The sequence below is a fragment of the Bos indicus x Bos taurus genome, chromosome 21 (assembly GCF_003369695.1).
Source record: "Bos indicus x Bos taurus breed Angus x Brahman F1 hybrid chromosome 21, Bos_hybrid_MaternalHap_v2.0, whole genome shotgun sequence".
In the NCBI taxonomy this organism is placed as follows: domain Eukaryota; kingdom Metazoa; phylum Chordata; class Mammalia; order Artiodactyla; family Bovidae; genus Bos; species Bos indicus x Bos taurus.
In genome coordinates this window covers 30,109,032-30,122,222 of record NC_040096.1, presented here as the reverse complement: position 1 = coordinate 30,122,222, position 13,191 = coordinate 30,109,032, and the positions used below count along the sequence as shown (strand labels likewise).

General features: G+C 42.8%; 1 protein-coding gene across 2 annotated transcripts in view; it reads right to left on the bottom strand.

Annotated features, from left to right (window-relative positions):
- Positions 1-13,191, bottom strand: part of OTUD7A (OTU deubiquitinase 7A) — a 403,690-nt gene that overhangs the window by 166,111 nt on the left and 224,388 nt on the right. For both annotated transcript variants that reach the window (XM_027521231.1, XM_027521232.1), the window contains exon 3: positions 1,204-1,298. The gene's annotated coding sequence lies outside the window, so the exon portion shown is untranslated. The remainder of the gene's footprint in view (positions 1-1,203; positions 1,299-13,191) is intronic.

The window sequence follows — 13,191 nt, the reverse complement described above, 5'->3', positions numbered from 1 at the left end:
AAACCCACATCTCCTGCATTGACAGGCAGATTCTTTATCTCTGAGCCATTGGGAAAGCCCACTTCCCATCTTAGATTATGTCAATTCCAGTGACAACCAATTGAAAAGAAGATAGACTTGGTTGTTCTAAAATAATCAAACACTTAATGAATCTTAGAGAGATTCATTTAGAGCTGCTAGCACTTCCACGAATGTAATTGTGTTGCTGCTATATCCTACCTACATCTTAAACAGTGACCCATCCCCATGCCTACCTCAGTCCTTACTTGGCTCTTAGGAAATATTCCACACCAATCCAGAGTCAACAGAAATACTATGCTTGCTGAAGAGGATAAATCATTTGCCATTTTCCCAAGAGTTGTCATACTCACAAGAACAATCAATAAAATTCATAAAGCTCTCAGATTTCCTAGCAGAGTAATCCCAGTTAGAGGAATAAAATGTCACCCTGTAGCTTGATCACAGGCTAACTGCACCAGGCAGTTGCTAGGGAGAAACAAACAGTACCTGGCATGTGAGGGTGACTCCCACAACTGGTGACACGGTCGTGCCTGATAAAGCACAAATGCACCTCTGTCTCCATCAAGAAGGGGTTGGCGAATTATAGTCCACTACTTTGTGAATAACGTTTTATTGGAACCAGCCCTGCCCATTCCCTGTCGTACAATCTGTGGTCATTTTTGCATGTGGCTGAGTCAAGCAGTTAAAACAGAAACTGTAAGATCCACAGAACCAAACATATTTACTATCTGGACCTTCACAGAAAGTTTGCTAAGTATAAATGATGGAAAATATTATCCTGGTGAGCATCTAATTAAATTTTCAAGTAATGGGGGTGAGTTTAAATCTCATGCCACTGATGAGAATCCCCCATTTCTTTTTCACTGGGATGGGCTCCGCTCGAGCGCTAGGTCTGTGCTGACTGCTGCTGCTTTAGAGCCAGAACTGCAGGCCTAATCCCAACCCCAGCTCAGCCCCTCTGATAAGAGGTGACGTGCTGTGTTACCTCTCTGAGTCCACCTGAGCATCTGTAAGACTTGGGGAAGTAAGCTCATAGAAGGTGCCAGGCCCTGAAGATGGAGGATTAAGACAGTGGCGTCTGTGATGTCAGACATTCACTGTCCCTACACCAGCTTGCACATGGCTCTGACTGGGGTGTGATTTTTGGGTTGGTATGGCTTGACAATAAGAAAATGATTTGACCTAATGTATATGGTTCCAATTAGGGGATTGCTGTCTTCCTTCTCTCCATGTACCAGGGCCTCGGCCAGGAGAGCCACTTCTTTGGTCACTTCCACCTAGAGGACAAAGCAGAAAATAAGAGCATGTTACTCTCCTGACAGTCAGACAGAGGCTGAGGCTTTGCTTCGTGTCATAGGAGGTGCACCTGGGGCTCGGCCGACTGTCTGAATCAAGTCTGTTTTCTCCTTGAGCACCTGCCTACCAGGCGGCCATCACCTCCCAAACATGGGGGCTTTTGCAAGGCAGGTAGTATCTCAAATTTCCTCTTTGTAACCAGTACTTATATTTCAGAGAGTATCCTTTTCCCATCACAGACCTGTTTTCAACCTTAATAGTAAGTACCCCATCAATACATTGAATCTTGCATATTTTTAATTATTATAACACATATAAAACATGAAATCCCATTTTAACTATTTAAGAGTGCATTTCATGCTGGAAAGGGTGTGGAGAAAAGGGAACCCTCTTACACTGTTGGTGGGAATGCAAACTAGTGCAGCCACTATGGAGAACAGTGTGGAGATTCCTTAAAAAACTGGAAATAGAACTGCCTTATGATCCAGCAATCCCACTGCTGGGCATACACACTGAGGAAACCAGAAGGGAAAGAGACACGTGTACCCCAATGTTCATCGCAGCACTGTTTATAATAGCCAGGACATGGAAGCAACCTAGATGTCCATCAGCAGATGAATGGATAAGAAAGCGGTGGTACATATACACAATGGAGTATTACTCAGCCATTAAGAAGAATACATTTGAATCAGTTCTAATGAGGTGGATGAAACTGGAGCCTATTATACAGAGTGAAGTAAGCCAGAAGGAAAAACACCAATACAGTATACTAACGCATATATATGGAATTTAGAAAGATGGTAACAATAACCCGGTGTACGAGACAGCAAAAGAGACACTGATGTATAGAACAGTCTTATGGACTCTGTGGGAGAGGGAGAGGGTGGGAAGATTTGGGAGAATGGCATTGAAACATATGAAATGTCATGTATGAAACGAGATGCCAGTCCAGGTTCAATGCACGATGCTGGATGCTTGGGGCTGGTGCACTGGGATGACCCAGAGGGATGGTGTGGGGAGGGAGGAGGGACGAGGGTTCAGGATGGGGAACACATGTATACCTGTGGTGGATTCATTTTGATATTTGGCAAAACTAATACAATTATGTAAGGTTTAAAAATAAAATAAAATTAAAAAAAAAAAAAGAAATGAAGATCTGAAAAAAAAAAAAAAAGAGAGAGCAAGGCAGGGGTTCAATCTGTGACAGGAAGGATAGAAACCATGGCACCTTCATAGGACTCTCAACAGATGCTCACTGCACAGAGGGCTTGAAGGAACTATGAGATTGCTGTTACTGTGGCAACCATGCATGCCTAAATGAACAACAAAATTAATAGTCCTAACAGGCTTTGGTGGCGTCAACAGGATGACAACACTTGTTTTTACTAGGGGATGTAAAAAAAAAAAAAAGAGTGCATTTCAGTGACATTAAATATGTTCTACATTATTATGCACCCATCATCACCACCATCATCTCTGGAACTTTTTCATGTTCTCCAGTGGAAACTCTGCCCCATTAAACGTGAACTCCCTTTCCGTCCCCCCAGCCCCTGGAAACCATCGCTCTACGTTGTTTCTAAGTTTGACAGTTCCAGGATCCTCTTAACAAGTCACGTAACATTTGTCCCCTGTTGACTGGTTTATTTTGCTCAGCATGGGGTCTTCCAAGGTGCACGTGTGTTGTTGCAAGTGTTGGGATTTCTTTTCATTTTAAGGCTCATCTTAGTTGAGGATGCTGTCACAAAATGCCACAGATTGGATGGCTCAAACAAGGGACATGGATTTCTCATAGTTCTGGAGGCTGGCGAGTCTGAGATCAAGGTGCTGGCAGATCTGGCATCTGGTGAGAGCCCATATTCTGGCTGCAGATGCCACCTTCTCCCTGGGTCCGCCTGTGGCAAGGACACAAATAGCAACATGGGGGCTCCATCCTCACAATCTCATCTAAACCCAGTTACCTCCCGCTGGTTCCACCTCCTAATACCATCACGCTGGGGGGTTAGGGCTTTGGGACATGAATTTTGGGAGGATATACCATGCGGCCACAACAAGGCTGAATAACATTCCACTGTATGGATAGACCACACCTTGTGGAGCCATCATCTGTAGCTGCACACTTGGTTGGTTCCACCTTTGGGCCGCTGTGTATGACTCAGCTTACACCATTTCTACACTTACACCAGGCCCTGTGCTGAGACCGAGACTGGCTCTCACCAGTGCTGTAATGAAGACTCATGCCACACCTCCTCCTCTGTGCCCTGTCCTCTGCACAGACAGAAATTAAAGGGTGGACCTCAAAAGAACTTTTCACCACATTCAAGTATAAACATTGGTGCAGCAAGAGGTTAATGTGCATGTCCCCTTGAAGACTTCCTTCTTTTATTAAAAAACTATCATTTATTTATTTTTGGCTGTGCTGGGTCTTTGCTATTGGCTGTGGGCTTTCTCTAGTTGCGGCGAGTGGGGGCTACTCTCTAGTCGTGGTGCACATGTTTCTCCTGGTGGTGTCTTCTTTTGTTGCAGAGCATGGTCTCTAGGGCAAGTAGGCTTTAGTAGTTGCAGCATGGCCTTAGAATCTTCCTGGGCCAAGGACTGAACCCATGTCCCCTGCATTGGCAGGCAGATTCTTAACCACTGGACCACCAGGGAAATCCAAGACTTATTTCTTAAATCTAATGCCCCCACCACACAGAGGCCCCACATTCAAGCACTGTGATGACACAGGAGGAGCCAGGCCAATGGGGACATGGGCTCCCAGCCATATTGGCCATCCTCACCCCTGCCCCCTCATGCCAGTCCTCCAGAGAGCACTGCTGGGTCCCATGACCCACCCTTCATGGCCAAGGCACCCCTGGCCTGTCCTAATCCTGTGAGGACCAGGGAGGCCATGTCCAGGCTCTGCATCTTGCCCCTGGACAGAACTTCTCTGAGGGTCTTGCCTACTGTCCTGGGGACAGGGGCATGTCAAGCTCTTTCAACTGTGGCTTTGTCTTGGGAGAGGCAGTGCAGTCCAGGGATGGGGCTTGGGCCTGGAATCAGCCTCTCTCAGTGCCAAAATAGCTCCATCACCACTCCTGTGAGGCCTCAGGTATACTGTTTCAGTTTCCTCACTGGTGGATCAGAATCATAACAGTACCTCTTAACTGGTCTAAAGTCTGAAGGAGTTAGTGCATGAAACACACTGGCCCACAGGGCATGCTCAGTAAGTGCGAGCTATTATCCAACCTGTGATGATGAGGACCACCCTCGCCTGCCCAAGTCTCCACTGAGGAGCAGAACTGCTGCCTCTGGAAGTACTGAAGAGCTAGCTTGGATGGCAGAAGGGGTGTGTGCTGCCCTCAGCCAGTCCTGCTGGGCATACCAGAAAGCTTGCTAACTGATTACATGTAGGCGTGCACCCAGACAGGTAGGTGCCTGCTCCCGAGAGCAACAGAGGCACCAAGTGCCCCCCCTCCCGCCCCCTATCACTCTCAGACACAGGCAGGGTGACCAACACCCTCTTTCCTGGCTGTACCTTAGTCCCTGAGTCCAGAAAAGCCTGAAAATGCACAGTAGGACCCTGGGGAGAACCCGGGAGGGGATTCAAGGTGACCATCCAAGCCCATCCCTGGGCTCTGTCCTCTCCCTGCAAAATATAGGGCTTTGGCCAGAATATTCTGTTTCTGGCCAATCACTGCCCATGTTCCAAGGACCAGGCCCCTGGCTAGGCATTTTCCTAAACCATGTTGGGGGACATGCTCTTTATCCTTGATAGGTATTTTAAAAAAATAATTGGTACGCTAATTTAAAAAATGTTATAGATTTTAACATATGATTTATTTATTTTTAATGAAGTATATATTTGATTTACAATATTGTGTTAGTTTCAGGTATACAGCAAAGTGATTCAGATATATATACATATATTCTTTTTCAGAATTTTTTTCCTTTATAGGTTATTACAAGATATTGAGTACAGTTCCCTGTGCTACACAGTAGGTCCTTGTTATCTATTGAGTAGGTATTTGCATGATTCCTCTCTGTGTGTGAGGTGATGGAGGTTTGAGAAGGGAGAGCTAGGCAGCGCTGTTGAGATGTACCCTGGTCTTTCCCTTGGGATGAGAGCTGTCTCCTGCCCTTGACCTTCTCCTCCATAGGCAGACAGACTGGACCGACAGCTCTCCTGCTGGGAGCCTCTCAAGGGTCACTTGGAAGCCCAGAGCACAGAGGTGCTTCCCCTGCCCTTCTCTCTGGGTCCCTGCAGCCTGGCCTAGCCCCTCACACCCCTGGCTCCCTCCTTCCCTCCCTCCCAGGCCCCTGACTCCGCACAGTCACAGTCCCGAGAGGGTGTTCTGCATGCCCAGTCCAGGTGCTCTGGACTGCCTGCCACATATGGGGTGTCTCCTGTGTGGCTCCCCTCAGTGTCCTGCTGACCCCCGATCAACCCTAGCCATGCTCGGCCCCAGCAGTGCTGCCTGAACCCCTGCAACAGCGTAAACTCTGTCACACTACATACACAGGAACCCCAACCAGAGAAGACAGAAGCAACTGCCACAGAAGAGGGCCTCTTGACACACTGATTTCTCAGGCTCTCCCTTGCACATGCACACACACACAGCACTGTGGGTGTCACATGTGGAGGCTGGGGGCCTGGCTCATTCCATGCTTTGGGAAATATGGCTAAAACTGCACTCTCCTCCCATTTTATTACATATTAGGCTTTCGTTTCTAATTAAATCAGCAAGTTGATGTCAAGTTTAAATGATAAGTTCCTAAGGTTTATACAACCAATTAAAACAAAGGACGGCCCAGCTTCCTAGAAAGCACTCCAAGCATTTGTCCCTTTGCTTGGGTAAGTTAGTTTCATTACATACGAGAATGTGGGCCAGTTTTGGATTTCACCCTGAGAACGCCCAAGGTTTCGAACCAACAAATGCACAACACCAAGAGTGAACCTCAATGGACATTATGGACTTTGGGTGATAAGGATGTGCCAGTGTCAGTTCATCGATTGTAACACACGTATTGCCTTGGTGTGGGATGCTGACAGAGGTGGAGGCCATGTGTGTGGGGACAGGAGTTACATGGTAACAGTCCACACCTTCTGCTCAGCTTTGCTGTATACTTAAAACTGCTCTGAAAATTATCTATTAAAGGGTTTTATTTTTCATATTGAAAGCACTGATGCAGTTGGACTTGATCTTGGAGTATCAAGTGAGGAATGGATTCAATTTTAGCATTTTACCTGTCTATCCAACTGTTTCAACACAACTTAAGAGCAAAACCCATCAGTGGGGAAGCCCTTCTAATCTCAGATGCTTTCATTGCTATATGGTATGTTTGCATATACAATTGGGTCTATTTCTGTATTTTTCTGTTTAAATTATGCCTTGACTATTGTTTAGTCACTACGTCATGTCCAACTCTTTTGTGATCCCAAGGACTATAGCCCAACAGGCACCTCTGTTCATGGGATTTCCCAGGCAAGTTACTGGAGTGGGTTGCCATTACATTCTCCGGGGATCTTCTCAACTCAGGGATAGAACCCGTATCTCCTGCATAGGTAGGTGGGTTCTTTACCACTGAGCCACCAGGGAACCCCATATTTATGCCTAGATATCCAAAAAAGGTATCTTTTCTCCCAATATGTGTGTTAACTGGTTATCATATTTCTAAACAAAACTATTGACTTCTGGTTGTTAAATTTATATCCTGTTCTTTTACTAAATTCTTACTTAGTGTTTATAGAAATTTATCCGTTGGTTATTTATTCCCCCTTATTTTTCATTTTGCTAGATATACAATCACATCTTATGCAAACAGAGATTATCTTGCTCTGAATTTTCAGGTTTTAACCCTCTTTCTTCTCTTGCTCTCTTTCTCTTGCTCTAACTTCTCTTTCTTCTCTTGTTCAGTCAGTTCTCTGACTGAACTAATTCAATATACTATTAACTATTCATAGAGGATGGGCATTTTTGCTTTTCTCCTAACTTTAGTAGAATTGCCACACTGAGTAAGATGCTGGCTACTGACTTTTGGGCTATATGCATATTCGTACATACGTTTAGAAAGTACCCATATACCTTATTGAGTAGCTTTATTATGGATGGATGTTGATTTTCACATAATTTTTTTTCTTAATATCTATTAATATAATGAATTCTATCAATTAACTTCTAATATTAAGCTTTACTCATACTTCTAGAATAAATAAATCTTTAATCATTTGTTGGTATTTCATTTCCTATGTGCGTTTTTCTTCAGTTCACTAGTTTTTATTTAAAACTCCTATTTTCATATTAATGTATTAACTTGATATATGGCTTTTATTTTTATGTGCAATCTTTTGTGTAAATTTGACAGTTTTATGGTTAACATCCTATACACAGAGCAAAACCATAGGCTTATCTTCTTTCTCAATTCTCTTGCAATGGCCTAAGTAGTACTGGACTCACCTGGCATTTAAATGTTAGGTAGATATTCCCTGTGAATCAATCTATTCCTGATGCTTCTTCTGAAGGAAACCCTTTACAACTTTCCCTATTTATTTTTTCCTGTGGAAATTACTGTTTAGACTTTCTGTAGGATTCAATTGTGTTAGACTGTATTTTACTACAGATTTAACCATTTCATCTTGGCTTTCCAATTTATTTGAAAGGAGCTGGACAATGAAAAACATTCTTCCCGTGGGTGTAAATTCTCTCTATAGCTAAATGAGGAAAATAACTACGATTTGTCAAGGGCCCAGGATGACACGGGGTATACTGAGGACTTTATAGGTGGGTTAACTCTCATTCAGACAACAACTCCACAAGGCAAGTGGCTCTGTTCCATCTTACTGAAGATCAGAGAGCTCAGTAGCAGAGTTATGACTCCCACAAAGACCCACTTAGACCTAAGGTCACTGTTCACCAACCCTTTATAATGGTATGGGGCCTTCAGACATTCCGAGGTCCAAATGTCCAGCACCTTTAAAACACAGCACGTGCATCAGTGTATGATCAGAAGTAAACTATTTCCTTAGTAGACACTCAGTCATACATTTTAATGATTTTTCTCCTAGGATGGAAAGATGGAAAAAAGTCTCTCCTAAAACTTATATTTTTGCTAATAGTACTAAGTGGAGGATCTACTGAGGTTTTATATTGTGTACATGGAAATGACACATTAATAGGTTAAGTCTCTAAAAATCTTCAACAGTTCTTAGTATGGGAACAGATGTATAGGTATCATCACACTAAGGCTCATGAACCCCAAAGAGTTACAGACTGTTCTTCCCATGCTGCTTCCTACCTTGGACTCACATTAAGAGAAGACGATTAGAGAATCCACAAGGAATAATAATCACTCATTTTGAAGATAATACTTAAACATGGAAGTAAAGTTTTAAGGGCACAAGACATGGCATTATTTATGCTCACTTTTAGAGGACAGTAATGTCCGTGGAACTGTGGAGGGTGCCCACATCAGGAATGATCACCTTCTAAGGGCGCTTGGATGTCAGAACATTATTTGCATCCTTGAAAATCTCCAGCAGAGCTTCCCTGCACAATTCAAGCCTTCAGCATTGGAATGCTTGCAAGATTCCCTTGCTTTAAAGGATTTATGCTTTTACTCTCCAGGCTCACAAATCTAGCTGTTACACAGGCATAAAATGTATGTCTGAACCAGACCAATGTGCCATCAACAAGGGTTTAAAAAGATCTAAACAACTCATTAATCAGATTTATACTTCCCCTGTTGATTTTAATCATTTTATCCAGGTCTTCTGGGAAAAGGTATATCTGCTAACAAGTTAAAAGAGTCTTAAAAAAAAAAAGCCTAAAGGGTCAGGCTCCTTCCATGGTCTCACTGACATGAAAGGAACACTTCAAGTATGTGTGTGGGTCCTGGGCTGCCACTGCTGACCTACGTGCCTCCTCGTCTCTCTCTGTGAGGGTTGTCCCGAAGGTCAGGGTTCCTATTTTTTTGCACTAACCTCACCACAAGTTGGAATATACCAGATGTTAAATAAATCTGCTGAGTGAACAAATAAAATAAAAATACTAAATCCAAGTTCCTACTCCATCTGATGGGTGTACATGAAAATAACCATTATTCAACTTAGACTGGTATAAATGCTATAATATGATTTATAAAAAAAATTAGGATACTAGAAAGAGTCAGTTCCTTCTGCCTGGCAGAATGAAAAGGCCAAATGTAGGATGAGTTTTTGAGGATTTAGGAAGGCTGAATAGAAGACATTCCAAGCTGGATGGACACTATGAGCACAGGCCAAAAGGCAAAAACACATCTGTATGTCTCTGGGTCCAGAGATACCAGAAGCAGGAGAACTATGGGCATGGTGACTACAGGTGAAGGTCAGGGTCAGACCTGTGGGCTGTCAAGGTGAGAAGCTAGATTCTAACATGAGGCCAGTAGGAAACCACTGGGAGTTTCTGAGTAGAGAATGGACATGTACTGTGCTAGGCAAACAAAGACACAAAGATTTGGTAACAGTGAAAAATAGATCAAGAGTGTAGAAAGAAATAGGAAAGTACTCATTCATTTTCTTAGATGTTGCCTACTCCATACCTACTCACCTACCACTGGTAAAGTCTTGGTTTATCAGGTTGCAGTGGAGAACCTTTGACTTTTAGAGACTGACAATATTCCTAGTACTGGGTAATGAATCCAAATGGTTCAGAGTTGGTCATTGAAATCTCCCCTCCTTGAACTCAGATTCACCAATCCGGATGCAGCTGCACTGAATGATTCAGGTCTATGTTGATAGAGACAGGAGTCAACCGTGTTGAGTTTATGGGAAAGCCGTTGCTTCCCTGATAGAAGCGGTCAGGCTTAACTGACATAGTCCTTTCCCACTGGCTTTCTTCCTTCTTTCTGCCTTAGGCAAGGAAATACCATCTCCAAGTATATCTGCCATCTTCGGTCTTTGAGAAAGCCAGAGGATGACCCAACATGCAGGTTGGTGGAGTAACACGTCCAATCCTGATGGTAACACTGAACTTTGCCCAGGCCCTAGACTTCACCCCTCTGGACTTCCCATCATTCTTCTCTAATAAATACCTACCAGTTCTAGCCAAGTAAGTCAAATGCTTTGTGATTTATAGCTGACCTTAGATTCCTACTTGCTACATAAAGGGAGAATAATTCAGATGTCAAAATTAGAAAAGAAAGAACAGAAAAGAGAAAAAGTCATGGGCTAATGACTGTGTGGATCACAATAAACTGTGGAAAATTCTGAAAGAGATGGGAATACCAGACCACCTGACCTGCCTCTTGAGAAATCTGTATGCAGGTCAGGAAGCAAGAGTTAGAACTGGACATGGAACAACACACTGGTTCCAAATAGGAAAAGGAGTACATCAAGGCTGTATATTATCACCCTGCTTATTTAACTTCTATGCAGAGTACATCATGAGAAACGCTGGACTGGAAGAAACACAAGCTGGAATCAAGATTGCCAGGAGAAATATCAGTAACCTCAGATATGCAGATGACACCACCCTTACAGCAGAAAGTGAAGAGGAACTAAAAAGCCTCTTGATGAAAGTGAAAGTGGAAAGTGAAAAAGTTGGCTTAAAGCTCAACATTCAGAAAACGAAGATCATGGCATCCGGTCCCATCACTTCATGGGAAATAGATGGGGAAACAGTGGAAACAGTGTCAGACTTTATTTTTCTAGGCTCCAAAATCACTGCAGATGGTGACTGCAGCCATGAAATTAAAAGACGCTTACTCCTTGGAAGGAAAGTTATGTCCAACCTAGATAGCATATTCAAAAGCAGAGACATTACTTTGCCAAGAAAGGTCCATCTAGTCAAGGCTATGGTTTTTCCTGTGGTCATGTATGGATGTGAGAGTTGGACTGTGAAGAAGGCTGAGCACTGAAGAATTGATGCTTTTGAACTGTGGTGTTGGAGAAGACTCTTGAGAGTCCCTTGGACTGCAAGGAGATCCAACCAGTCCATTCTGAAGGAGATCAGCCCTGGGATTTCTTTGGAAGGAATGATGCTAAAGCTGAAACTCCAGTACTTTGGCCACCTCATGCGAAGAGTTGACTCATTGGAAAAGACTCTGATGCTGGGAGGGATTGGGGGCAGGAGGAGAAGGGGACAACAGAGGATGAGATGGTTGGATGGCATCACTGACTCAATGGACGTGAGTTTGAGTGAACTCCGGGAGTTGGTGATGGACAGGGAGGCCTGGGTGCTGCGATTCATGGGGTCGCAAAGAGTTGGACACGAGTGAGCGACTGAACTGAACTGAACTGAATGTCATTTATAAACATGGATGAAAACCTTAAAAGATGGGTAAGTGAATCCAACTGTAGAAAAAGACAGAGAAAGACAAAGGACTCTGGAGCCCTAGCCCCAATAGGATAATGGAGATAAGGGTACAGGGAGATTCAGAAGGCAGGAAGGCAGTCCTGGGGATTCGTGGAATTGCCATCCCTGAAATGCTTACCCCAGACTCATGAGAGAGAAGCAAAATTTCCCTCCTACTAAATTCCCTATTATTTCTTCTCTCTGTTACTAACAGCCAAACATGATCCTAATGTGAGTATGCTATATTAACACTTTCCAGAAGAAAAACCATATGATCATCTCAAAAGATGCCAAAAAGCTCACATCATTCATTATACAACTCAAAATAAACGAGGAATAGAAGAAAACTTCCTTTACTTATTAAAGGGTATTCCAAACTTATAACAATTATCCTACCTAATAATACAAACTTTAGAAGCAGTGCCATCCAAATTTAGAACAAGCCCATGACCAAGTCTTAGAACAAAGAAGAACATTTTAAATGGCTGGAACAAGACCAACATAAAAAAAATCAATACCTTTTTAACATACCAACATTAGCCAATTAATCATTTTTATAAAAAACAAAAGATCCACTTCATTAAAAGTTTCTATAATTAACTAGGGTTCACACATCAAACATGAAATAAACTCTCTGTTTGGACAGAAAACAATATTTAAGGCGAGAAAGAAAACTAAAAGGATGAGAAGACTATTTTTAAGATTCTAATTCATACCATAACTTCAATACCACCAGAACAGACCTGTTATGGAATATGACAGTTTCTAAAACAAAGAAGAATAAAGAAGCAAGAAATTCCAAAGCACTTTTGATAAAGATCAAAGTGGATTCAGAAGTCTGTTCTACCACACATCAAACATAAAAGTACTGTGATTAAAGTAGTGTGGAAAGGGGCAGACAGAGAGACCAGGGAGAGGATGGAAAATGTGTGTGTTTATGTGTGTATAAAATAGACTGAGAGAGAAAGAGAGAGGAGAATAAGAAGGAGGAAGGGGTGGGGAGGGGGAGGAAGAGAGGAAGAAGAACAGGAAGCACAGGAAGAAGGGAGAGAGAGGGAAAAGGAGGAGGAGAGGGAAGGAGGAGAGGAGAGGTGAGATGGGGGAGCAAGGAAGGGAGAGAGAGCTCTCCATGCTACCCACACTGCGCTGACTGACATATGGCAAAAAGTAAAACTGTACTGTGTTAAAGCACCAGAGTTTGGGGGACGATTGTTGTAGCATTTAGCCTGTCCTGACTCATACAGAAAGTCTTCTTAAAATACAAAAAGCAAAAGCCATCATAGAAAAATTTGATGAAATGAATAACAGCGAAAGTGCCAAATCAATAAATAAACTGAATGACAACACAAATCCTGTAAAAACTTCAAAGTTAGACAGAACAGGAGAAAATTTTGGAAAATATATAATGAACAAGGAACTGACATTCAGAATAGAAAATGAACATATCCAAATAATTAAAGATTCACAGAACAAGAAAAAATTTGGCAAATCATATGAATGTGAAGTTTATAGGAAGCCCACATGACAAATCAATATATGGAAAGGTAATTAACCTTAGTAACAATGA